This window comes from Protopterus annectens, chromosome 2.part1 (assembly GCF_019279795.1).
Source record: "Protopterus annectens isolate FY-2018-M chromosome 2.part1, PAN1.0, whole genome shotgun sequence".
Taxonomy (NCBI): domain Eukaryota; kingdom Metazoa; phylum Chordata; order Ceratodontiformes; family Protopteridae; genus Protopterus; species Protopterus annectens.
The window spans coordinates 424,953,014-424,965,351 of record NC_056729.1 but is presented as its reverse complement, the minus strand read 5'-3'; the positions used below and the strand labels follow the sequence as shown (position 1 = coordinate 424,965,351).

Genomic DNA, 12,338 nt, shown 5'->3' with positions numbered 1-12,338 from the left:
GTACTACGTTGTGAATAAACCTAACTGAGTTGCAAGTGTATGTCAGTCAGAATGGTATATGAGGTATAGTATTATGAGAAAATAGATAAGCTTCCAATGAAGCAAGACTATTTGCAGATGAACAAAAGAGATACACCCATACAGAAAATTTAATTTTAGTCACAGTATATACATATATAAAATCCCACAAAAATATCTATGATAAAGAAGTTCAGGTGGAAACAAACCACAAGCTCTTGCAAGGAGCATTCTGAAAGTCTTTGTACAAGGCGCCAAAATGATTGCAGAGGATGCTTCATATTTCTTAAAGTGCGATAAATATTAAAAGACAAACAAGGCAATACTTGCATTTGATTTGCTATATCTTACGGCTGAATATAGATGATGCCATCTACAACTAATTCTGCACATTGTTGGGTGTTGCCTTCAAGATTGTGGACATAACTGAAAAAATGTGTTATGGGTATCTTTAGCTTCAGTGACTATTTGTACCTCAAAATTTGCTTTTGAAGACTTGATTACCCCCTGATTTGCCTGTTTAGGCTAATGAGGGAGATTTTGCTCTGTTGTGCACATTCTCTCTCTATTATTTCTAGCAGAAATGTTGAGAAGAGCATAATTATCAGAGCTGCATGAAGTACTGCCAGAAGAAGAAACAGAGATCCTTTAGGTAATTCCAGTTACCCAGAGAGAAGAAACATTAAAATAGTCACAAAAGTATGCTGATATTGAATTTGAAATGCAATTATTGAAACATGTTACAAAGAAATACTTTCCCAACAAAAATCATCAGTAAGGAAAGAAATTCAACCATTTTTTTTTATTTCAAGAAAAATGTAAGTTATTATCAGGACTTGCTGTTCAAAGTTGACAAAGTAAAATATCACGATGAGCTGAGAAAATGGATGATTGACAGGACAGAAGAATTACATTTGAGAATAGTAAAGTGCAATTAAGAACAAGAAATACAGTGTTTCGGTTAAAAAATGTCAATTCAGGTAAAACAATGGCATGGAATTGTGCTATTTGCAATTCTTCTTTCGGCTTTTCCTGGTTAGGGGTCGCCACAGCGGATCAACTGTCTGCTCATGATTGGCAGTGGAGTTTTACAGTGTCGAGTTGCCAGCCCAGCACCCAACCTTCCACAGAAGGCAGACACACACATGCACTCACACCTAGGGCCAATTTAGAGTGTCCAATCCACCTGCAGCATGTCTTTGGGATGTGGGAGGAAACCGGAGCACCCGGAGGAAACTCACGCGACCACAGGGAGGACATGCAGACTCTGCACAGAAGGCACCCCAGCCGAGGATCAAACCGGAGAACTTCTTGCTGTGAGGCGACAATGCTAACCACTGCACCACCATGGTTGCCCAATTGTGTTATTTGCAATACATCATAAAAATAAATTATATAAAGGAATGCTAGCATAAACATTTACACACTACCTTTGCAGCACACACTGGCACAGGTTTGTTGTACTGGAAAATCTATTTATCTTATGTTTGTGGCATTCCAAGAAATAATCAAATTGGAAGGCACAAAAAGTGCAGCTATGACTTTTGAACTTCATTAAAGTCTATATTTCTGAGACAATGGATAGCTGATATTCTCATATCTGGCAGTGATCAGTGGTTAAAAAAGTGAGGAATTCAGAAGATTAATGCATGAGTGGGAATTCAGACAAGTAACATCCAAGCTATGCTCTTCTTAAGCCAATGGATCAGTGAAGAAAATTATCCAAAGAATGAAATAATCCCACGAGAAATATCTGTAGCAAATGTTATGTGGATTTGGCAGTTATAATTTTTACCTGTCAGTACTTTTATAATGTAGGAATACTTTGCTACAGGAACTCAGTCTCTCATCTGTTCGATTACTGATGGACAGAAGGCTGAAAAATGGATTAACTATTTCAGCTACATTACTGTTGTTTGAAAAACAACATAAAATAAATGAAATACTTGAAAGAAATCAGCAGAAGTAGAAAACTACTGATCTGAGATAAAGTAAAAAAGCAAAGGTCAATGAAAAATCTGCAGCTTAGGGTACATTGTCAGCTGCATAGAAGGTGTTGCAGATATCTGCACAAGTAGTAGGAAGTTGAAAGTGAAATTACAGGAAGCTGAATAACAGAATTGTTATAACTAGAATTTACCAATAAAACAGTTTGATTACTGTGGTAGTCAGCTCTGTGTTACTTATTTACCATTTCTTAACCAGGTTTGCACACTTGTCTGAAGACCTATTTCAGGTATTGCGTGGGCCAAGAAGGCGAGAATTCAAAAACATTGTGTAAAATGCAAAGTCATACCAGACAAAAGCAATGCACATGATAACACAAAATCAATTTACAGATTAACAAAATTGCTTTATGCAGGTGATGTCGCAATACAGGCAGACTGTGATCAAGAGCTTCGGAAAATTATGGGAGAATAGAATGCTAAACTGAAGGCACAAGGTAGGAAACTGAGTGCAGCTATAACAGATGTAATGGGAGTAAATGGGGGAATCAGAAGTTGCAAACTGATATAGAAGGGAAAATAGTGGAACAGGTTAACTGCTTCAAGTATCTGGGAGGAGTGGTTGAGGAGAAAGGAGGGAAGTCTGAATGAGGAGGTCAAAGCTAAAATCTGAGGGGGTACAGTTAACTGGCACACAGTGTCAGGGGTTGTATGTGACAGAAGAATGCTAAAGAAGCTGTAGAGTAAGGTGTACAAAACAGTGGTGTGACCAGTACTACCTTATGGCACAGAAACCTTGACAGTGAAGGCAAAGCAGCTGAGGAAGCTAGACCTGATGGAGATGTACTGCCTGACATGGGTGGTAGGGTGCACACTGTGGGGCAGATGAAGAAATGAAGACTGCAGAGCAGAAGCGCAAATAGCACCAGCTGCACAGAAGGTCAAAAAGAACAGATTACAGAGGTCTCTGCACAATTGCAGAAAAGTAGAAGACAATATGGTGAAGAAGATTTGGAAAAGACAGAAAGAAGGTAAGAGGAAATGAGGGCACCCAGCAAAAATAGACGAATTGTGTGAAAGAAGGAATGCAGCAATCACGAATCAAGAAAGATGATGACAGTCGATACGACACCCCAACCCAATGCAGAAAATGGGAAAAAAGGAAAGGCTGGTGATGATGAAGATGATGTTAAGATTGTGTGTGTGTGTGTGTGTGTGTGTGTAATATTAAGGTTAATTTACAATAACCATTGTGATGTAATATATGCTATCTCATTTAGCTTTCTTTAAAGCTAACAGGCTACCTAGAGTGATTTGCTTGCCATGTGGTGCACAGTTCTTCCAGAGTGTTTAGCTAGAATACAGACGTCATGGAAGTTTGGCCACTTTTTCTCTGTCTTTGTGGTATTTATTAAGCCTCTAGGCATAACACAATGCTTCCATTAAGCAGAAATTCTGAAGTATTAAAGGAAATGCACTAAATGCAAAAAAAACAGCCTTGTACTTTATCTCATTGAGAATTATTTTAAAAGCCTTCGAACAAAACATTTATTTGTTATATATTTGCCATTTATTTATTTTCATTTGTTAACCAGGGTGGTTTGACTGATCTCATAATGTCATAACAGTCCCTATTCAGCTGACGCCTGCAGAGGTAAACTATTTTTGCAAAAGAAAAAAATTCAGTGAAATACAATACAATATCCCAAATATTATAGAATAAAACAAAATGTAAAGCATTTAGAAAGAAATAACAGAATAAATGCTTTACACAATAAAGACCTAGAATGTAGGATATGAGTCTCGTTAAGGTGATGCTCATTAAACTGCAAATCTGGAGGTGAGGTATTATGAAAAAAGAAGAAGTAAATTATAATAGTTTAAGTTGCAAGAAAAAATAAAAGTGGCATGAATTACAAAAAGGAAAGGAAGAAATATAAAGAATTTGATAATTACAGGAAAGATGTTAAAATTGCACATATAGTCGTGTTAGAGAAATGTTGTTCTACTATATGAGGTCAGTTAGTAAGTAAAAAGTATATTTAGCCCCCATTAGGTTCATAGGTTAGTAATAGGCTAACTGCCCTTGCGAGCCATTTTAAGCCTAGCCAATTATCGCCAGTGAGATTCAAACCCTGTACCTTGTGTTTGTAAGGCAAACACCTTAACCATTAGGACACCCTCCCAACCCCTCTCCCATTAATGCAGTGACAGTTCCAAGGGGATGTTAGATATCTTTTTTGTTTGTTTGTTTTTGATGGTGTTCCAATGATTTGGCTAAAGAGAGGTACAAGGAGTGACTATAATGATTCTCAGATTTAGCTATCAGGAGTTAATTCTGATTTGTGTACTTCAGTGGTCTACTTGGATTTCATGTAAGAAACAGGCTTTGTAATGAGGGCCATTTATTTGGTTTGTGTAGGATATTGTTAGTTATTTTGAGTTAAGTAGTTTTGTAGTTCTAACCAAGTTAACTTTTAGAGAGTGCAGCAATTATGCATTCTATTTGGAAGATTTGCAGCAAATGTTGCTGTCTTATTGTATGTTTGTTCAGTTTGTCTCAGCAAGTCTTCTTGATATTGATAAGTTACTATCACTGGAGAATAAAATATCATTTGAATACTTAAATCCAAAACTTTAAAACAGCATAAGGATTTATAGGAATAGGTAAGCAGAAGACTTTAGCTTCCCAAAGAGGTGGTAAGACGAGATAATACCATTCGCATGTTTGCAAATATCCAAGAACTGTGTTTTACAGACAGTTTTCATCAGAGCATCCTGTGTATTGTTTTAACTTAGAATCCACTAAGTATCACAGTGAGTAATGTTTTGCCATCTTCTCATCTAACACTGTAATTGTGAGATGAACAGAAGTAATCTTAAATCTACTTAAATAAGGAAAGAACAACACCATCAAAGTAGAAAAGATTGCATATAAGATGTAAAAAATGTAAAATTACAACACATACCTCTCATTAATTACAGCATGACAACAACCAAACCTTTTATCAAGATTCAGAGATTGGGTAGTTGCATTAGCTAGAACTTAATGGAATAACCTTCAGACAATCCCTTTCAGTATACTCAGCCTTCCTTCTATTACCACAGCACTCTTAACACATAATAGCATATTCGTAATTTTACTGATAAACAATACCACCTCACCACAAACTAGAAGCAAAAAAAAAATAGGATATAGTTTATTAGAATAATTGAGTGTTTTTATTCTCATATTTTAAGAAATTCGATCAGAATGATTCAGAAACATACAACATGCATTAAATATACAACAATGTGATTCTGCATGTGATTAAAACACCAAGAATTATATGATCAAAATATCACTTAAAAATTAAACATACAATATAAATACTTAAAAAGATAATAAACAAATTAGAATTATAATAATACATTTTCACCTAACAGGCAGTGATTTTAAATAGCACCTTATAATGATAATATCATTTAAACCAGGTGTTGTAGCAGCTGCTAAGAAAATTTGGCAACACATTTCCTTTATCTAAAGACTATCACCTGTTCATACCTTTCACAAACAGTGGAAACCACAAAAAAATAGTTAATAAATAAATAACCTAAAATTACTGCAGTTTAAACTATGCTTATATAAGATATTGTTTCATGTTTTTATACCTTGCACATACACTCTGTAACACTAAAAGTTTTGTATTTGTCTTTTTGACATAGTAATGTTCACATTTTCAGCATCTAACAACATAGAATGCTGCATTACTATTACAATTTTATTGCAGCTTGACAAAATTATGATTAAGAATAATTAAATTCAAGCAAGGACCCACATCTATAAACTGTCAATCATGTACACTGTCCACGCTAGTAGGTTACATTAGGGTTATTTGTTAGTGGTCTTGGTATGTTATTATTCTATCTTTACAAAATGCATTTTAAATGAATTTGCATTGTAAAAACAAATTTCAGTTCTGGGACCATAAATTTTGTTAAATCACCATTCCCTGTCATAATTTTCATAGTTTTCATTGCTGATTTCTTTTTGTTTTGGAGCACCTGTACATTTGGCACGTCCACATGAAAAGACAGAGTCCCTTCAGCTGCTAGCTAAGTCAGTGGCCAAAGGATTAGTATATATCACCAGAATTTATATTAGAACTGATTTGTTTCTAATTCCATCCAGTGGACTTCAGTACTCAGACACAAAGAGGACACGTAAATTTAACTTGTGGAATTGCTACTAGCTGCATCCAACAGTTCAAAACACCCTTATTAATTCAAACAGAACTTCTTTCCAAATCTAACAATACATTATCTGCAGCACATCACTAAGCAAGTTTGATCATTTTAATTTTTATTATGTACTGAGCATTTGATTGCTTAGCAGCCAGGAACTCTACAGCAGTGAATGTAAATCTAAAGAGATTACACAGAAGCCATAACTCCAATATTGAAAATTATAGAAAAAGGAGGTTTTCAGACTAAATCAAAACATTATTCCAGTACAGAAAATGATAGACAAAAGGAGGTTTTCAAACTAAATAAAAAAAATACTTCCAATACAGAAAATGACAGAAAAAAAAGGTTTTCAAACTAAATTCAAAACATACTTCAAATATAGAAAATTATACAAAAAAAGGTGGTTTTCAAACTAAATCAAAAACAATGCCAAGCTTTTGTGACACTGCTATTTTGAAAATTGAAGATCATTTCTAATATTTCTGGTCTACTAATGTAAGGCATGTATTCATTCATTTATTCATTTAGTTCTGTTTTACTGAATAATTTAATAAAACAAAGGAGGCAGTATGCAATAACTGTTTATGAAATAAAAATATACTTTATGACCATGAAAAATAACTCAACAAAGCATAACAATAACATACATTGTTAAGATCTACATTAAACAAACTACTGCCACCATACATACAAGCCAAACTATAGCAGTATATAACCTTCCATCACCTGAGGAATATTAAAGCAGAAGGGAAGCCTCTCATACAGCCAGAAATTCCATTAAGCTTGAATATCAGAGCATTACCTGTGAACTAATATAGTACCACTTCCACTATAACTCTTGAGTTTCAACTCAGAAAAGAACCAACTCACCCAGCACAAATGGTCAGAAATTCATCATGACAAAAAAGTTAAACATAAGTATTTTTTTCAGGGACTAAGCCCCCAACCCCTCAGACTTTTATATATTGCCAACTCCCTGATCAGACCAAAACAAAAAAATGGAATCTCAGGAAGAAATGAATCACTGATGGTGCACACTTAAAAAACACACTGACAGTGATTCCCTATTAAATACAATGTACTCTTTCACTGTTGCTCTCTTCTGCTCTACCCACTCCTGTTTCACCAAGTTCTTGTCTCTCTGCCTCATAATAATATATGCAACACTCATCTGAACTATGCTGTTACTTTTTCCACTACAATATAATCACTTATTCTTAATGTTATAATATACTCTTTAATGTTGTCTTTTCATGAATGCTATCCTGAAAGTTAAAAACCTGATAATCCTAGCAACAACACTATAAATATATATATATATATATATATATATATATATATATATATATATATACATATATATATATATATATATATATATATATATATATATATATATATATATATATATATATGCAACAGCTTATATAGATACATGCATTAAAAATTTCAGGGTTGAATCAAATGGTGTCACTTAAACCTTTTTTAAAAGCTCGACCTTTGAAACATTGATTCTCTTGAATTTTTAGATTTTTAATATGTTACAATACATTTTTTATATATTTTTTACATTGTATTTTAGATTGTCTGATTATATATATATATATATATATATATATATATATATAAATATATATATATATATATATATATATATATATATATATATATATATATTAGCATTTCATATTTCATATAAAAAATTTTAATGTATGTATCTATATAAGCTGGATGCACTAATGTTGTGTATATAGATTTATAGTGTTGTCGCTAGGATTATCAGGTTTTTATTATATATAGTTATACACCATACAAGGTTATACACATTTCTTATTTATCTTAGCTATAATTCCTTTAGTGTATGGTCTTTTTATTTGCATAACCGTGCTAATATGTACTGATGCACCAATTGTTATGTCCTTATTGGGTACAACTGAAATTTTGAAACATCATGTGACTAACCTCCAGTATTTAATGAATTATGGGATTTTTAACTGTTGTCTGATGAAGGGGTAGATTCCTGAAAGCGCTTACCACTGTTTTGTAAGGATTTATTCTTTGTAACTTTATTTTGATTTTTTTCTTTATTTTTGTAATAAATTTCCCAGCTGTGGTACTGTCAGTGCTCTTACTTTTGTTGCTTTTCACTTTTCACTGACAGTTTTGTGCTTAGAGAGAGGATACTTACTTTTATTTTTACTTCCTAACCTGTCAACAGAAACACCTAAATAACCCCCCAAAATTCTGGCAAAGCCTTAACTATCTCCTTAGCCCAAGTCAAACCTCAACCTCTGATACAGGCACTTTAAACAACTCTGTCCCTATCAACACTCACTTTATAAATACTATCACCTCCCTGATATGTGGCCAGCCTAATCAACTATATACTCTTCCCATTCCTGCTCCTGATTATTCCAACCCCTTTTCTTTTACTTCCATTCAAACTAGTTATATAAAATCTCTCCTAACCAAGCATAAACCCTGCTGTCTTGCAGATGACCAACTTCCTAATGAAGTTCTAAAAATTGCTGCCCCTTCTATTGCCTGTCCAATATCTATTCTGATTAATCATTCTATTGCAGAACAATATGTTGCACTTCTCTGGAAAATTGCACACATCATTCCCCTCCACAAAGGAGGGCCCTCTAAAGAATTAACCAACTCCCACTGCCATTTCCCCCTTGAAAAAAATCTTAGAAAAATGCATCCACAATCAACCACTTAACCACTTCCTTAATCACAACCTATTATCTGATTCTCAACATGGCTTTAGACCTAAACATAGTACTAGCACCGCCCTAAAAACTTTCACTAATACTAATCATTATCTCTTAAATGAAGGCCAACTTGTCTCATCTATCTTTCCTGATATGTCCAAAAAGCCTTTGACACCGTTCTCGGCAACTGCTACTCAACAAAATCTCATCTTATGGCCTCAGTTCATCATCTCTGTCCTGGTTCCACAGCTATCTTTCCAATCAACAGCAGCCTACTAAATGGGAGAACAGTCTTTCCCCCCTATGCCCCATCACAGTTGGGATTACCCCAAGGTTCCATACTTGGTCCTCTCCTTTTTAGGATATTTGCAGACAACCTCAATTCTGCAACTCAACTTGCTTCCATTGTTCAGTATGTTGATGATGCTACACTTATCTGTTCAGCCTCCTCACCCCAGGAACTTCAAATAAAAATGCAAACTTCTTTTCTGGATATAGAAAAATACCTCACTGAACATCAACTGATACTAAATCCAAACAAAACCAACATAATAGTCTTCAGAAATAAAAAATCCAATTCATGCCAGTCACCACTCACAATCCACTCCTCAAACAGAACCAAGACTAAACCCACAAATCAGACTAAACATCTAGGAGTCATAATAGGCAATAATCTAAAATTTGATAAACATATTTCTCTGATGATCAAAAAAGTCCAGATCAAACTTGGCACATAGTATTATTACTATTCAGGAGATTTTCTCCCCAGGCCTCCACTGAAAACGGGCTCCTGGCCTAGTCAGGCATTACCCAGTTAACAGATGTAATAAATAAATAAATAAATATTCACCAGTTTTCTCTCTCACTGTCACTACTGTATTTATACATATGTACTGAGCAAATCCAGAGTAATATATATTGTAAATACTTATATTCTTCTAGTCTTCTGTATTAATACTCTAACTAAACCACTACATACTCTTTATTGGAACTGACATTTTATGTTTCCATATAATTGGCTGAATACTAGCTTACTATCATAGAAACATATAAACAATACTAGGAAAGTGATCACAGGAACTAAAAGATGATTAGCTATATACACCTTTAAACAGACACATTTAAAAGTTTTAGCTACACTTTATAAGCATGTAATAGTGCTCACATACCAAACTGAGCAGGACTGTACAAATAAAAGATTAAATAGGACTGATTCTTTCATGACTCCAAAAGAGTGACCTAGTGTACATAGCAGCAGCGGCTTGTAAATTACCAACAATAAATCATGTGCTAATTTATCCTCATAGTTGAACGATTTGAGGTCATTACTAAGTTTCTTGGATAAAACTGCAGGGACCTGTGCAATTGAGTGACATGTTTACATTTGTACATACCCAAGGAGGTACTACATTCATTGCTGGACCTGATAAGGGTAAAGGACAGCAGGAAGGCAACTTCTTTAGATTTTGAAGACATTCCACTGAAAATTAACTGGGTCACATTGAAGGATTTTCTGAGTATGGTGGACTCATGATGCTGAAATGATAGAGCATTGTTCACAAACATACCCAGGTTTCCTATGACTGTATATTTCTGAAGAGGAAGGGCACTACTTATAACATATGAGATGGGAGCAGATTTTTACCAAATGCTACTACACTGCACTTTTTTTTGCATTTACCTTGTGACCATTTTCAGTATGTCAGATATGTGCATATTCCAGCCCTTGCTGCAGTAGTTTAATATCAGTGGATGAACAGATAACAGTGCCCATATAGCAATCATTAACAACTTGGTCAGTCACATCTGGGATATTGCTATGGATGTCTGAAAAATAAATAACAAACAAGAGAGAGACTTGTACTGATGTACTTGTTGACCCGCTAGATACAATTTCACATACAGAGAAGGTACAAGCAACTTTAACAACTTGATATCTGTTGGCTAGCCAATTTCCAATGTAGCACACGATGTAGAGGTTTACATTAAGTTTGTCTTGTTTTTCAATAATAACACCATGGAGGATTGTGTAAGAAGATTTGGCCAAGTCAAGATAAGTAGCATGCATGAAATGATTACTAACCACCAGCCTCCATAACCTTTTCAAAGACGTTTACTAGGTTCAGGAGGCAGAACCTGCCATTCACAAAACTATACTGAGTGGTGTCTAGGTCTGTTAAGTCACCTTTGTCTGTATAAATGAGTTCTGCTATGACAGATTCCATGGTTTTGTATATATGGCTGGTGAGGTTTTAATTAGATGGGTCTGTATAGCAGAGTCACATTAGCTGTTCTGCAGGCATCAGACACAAAACCTGTGGACAGGCTGAGGTTTAGCAATTTAAATTGAGACTCAGATAGTGATCATACCTCTCAACTGTACAGATTTTCGCAGAATGTCCAGATTTGCCTCATATTTTTGGTCCATTTCTCATAAAATTGTGTTTTTTTGGCAAATCATTGACAAATTACTTTGGGTTGAAGTCAGAAAATAATGATAGACATTTGAGTTTCAGACTTCATACCCTTCAAAAAATTTATGCTAATGCAAAACTGTTATTTTATCAATTTTCTTAGTTTGTAAGAGCAATATTTAAAAAGTATCGGTATTTTTGGGCCTTTGTTCCCCCATTATTGATGGTTTTGTCCAGATTTCTTGCTCTTAAAGGTTGAGAGGTATGGATAGTGTGTGTTTGACAGTGATGAGAATACAGCATTTGCTGTCTTTGGCCGGGATTTAAGACTTGTTCCAAGGTGATTTCTGGGGAAACTACATTTACAGGGATAGTGAGGCAGCAAATGAAAAGACGACACAAACTCAGCAAAATGTGTCTGCTACTCTACTGGTTATATCCTTGGGATCAGAATGTGGGATATTATTATGGACAAGCTCAGTGCATCTTTGGATATTATTCTTTAATTTCTTAACATGATCTATAGTATACTTTGGTATTTTTAGTGGTCTTAGGTTCGTAGTCTGCTTTACTTTTTCTAAGAGCGATCTTCAATCCTTTGTTATCACATTTTATTGTGTGTTTTTTAAGGAGGGGGGCACTATAACCTACATCTTCTTTCACCAGTTAATACTTCATGCAGTTCTACCATTAACTTACTTATTTAGCCAGTGGTGAACCTGCCACACTATTAGTATTTCTCACACACCAACTGTCTGTTCTGGCAATTTCTGAATGCATGTTGTAATGCTAAGTACTCCACCAATGGACAAATGTTGTTCTTTCCGCAGTCTTGACCTGTGGATTTCTCATTGGCTGAAAGGTTGAAAAACAAATGGTGCTAACGCAATAAATCAGCGCTATTTATTTGATTATTATTATTTTTTGAAGAAGGGTTTTTAACCCCAAAGCACTTATCTGTTACTAATAAAGATGTTCGCTCCAGCTGTGGCGGTCTTGGTGTTCTGTTTTGGATT

The 12,338-nt window shown here is 34.7% G+C and overlaps 2 protein-coding genes across 2 annotated transcripts in view; both read left to right on the top strand.

The window, feature by feature from the left end:
• SLC10A7 (solute carrier family 10 member 7) overlaps positions 1-12,338 on the top strand; it is a gene marked incomplete in the record, with an annotated part of 2,703,821 nt that overhangs the window by 1,604,238 nt on the left and 1,087,245 nt on the right.
• PROK1 (prokineticin 1) overlaps positions 1-12,338 on the top strand; it is a 125,646-nt gene that overhangs the window by 61,522 nt on the left and 51,786 nt on the right. The gene's annotated exons all lie outside the window — the stretch shown is intronic.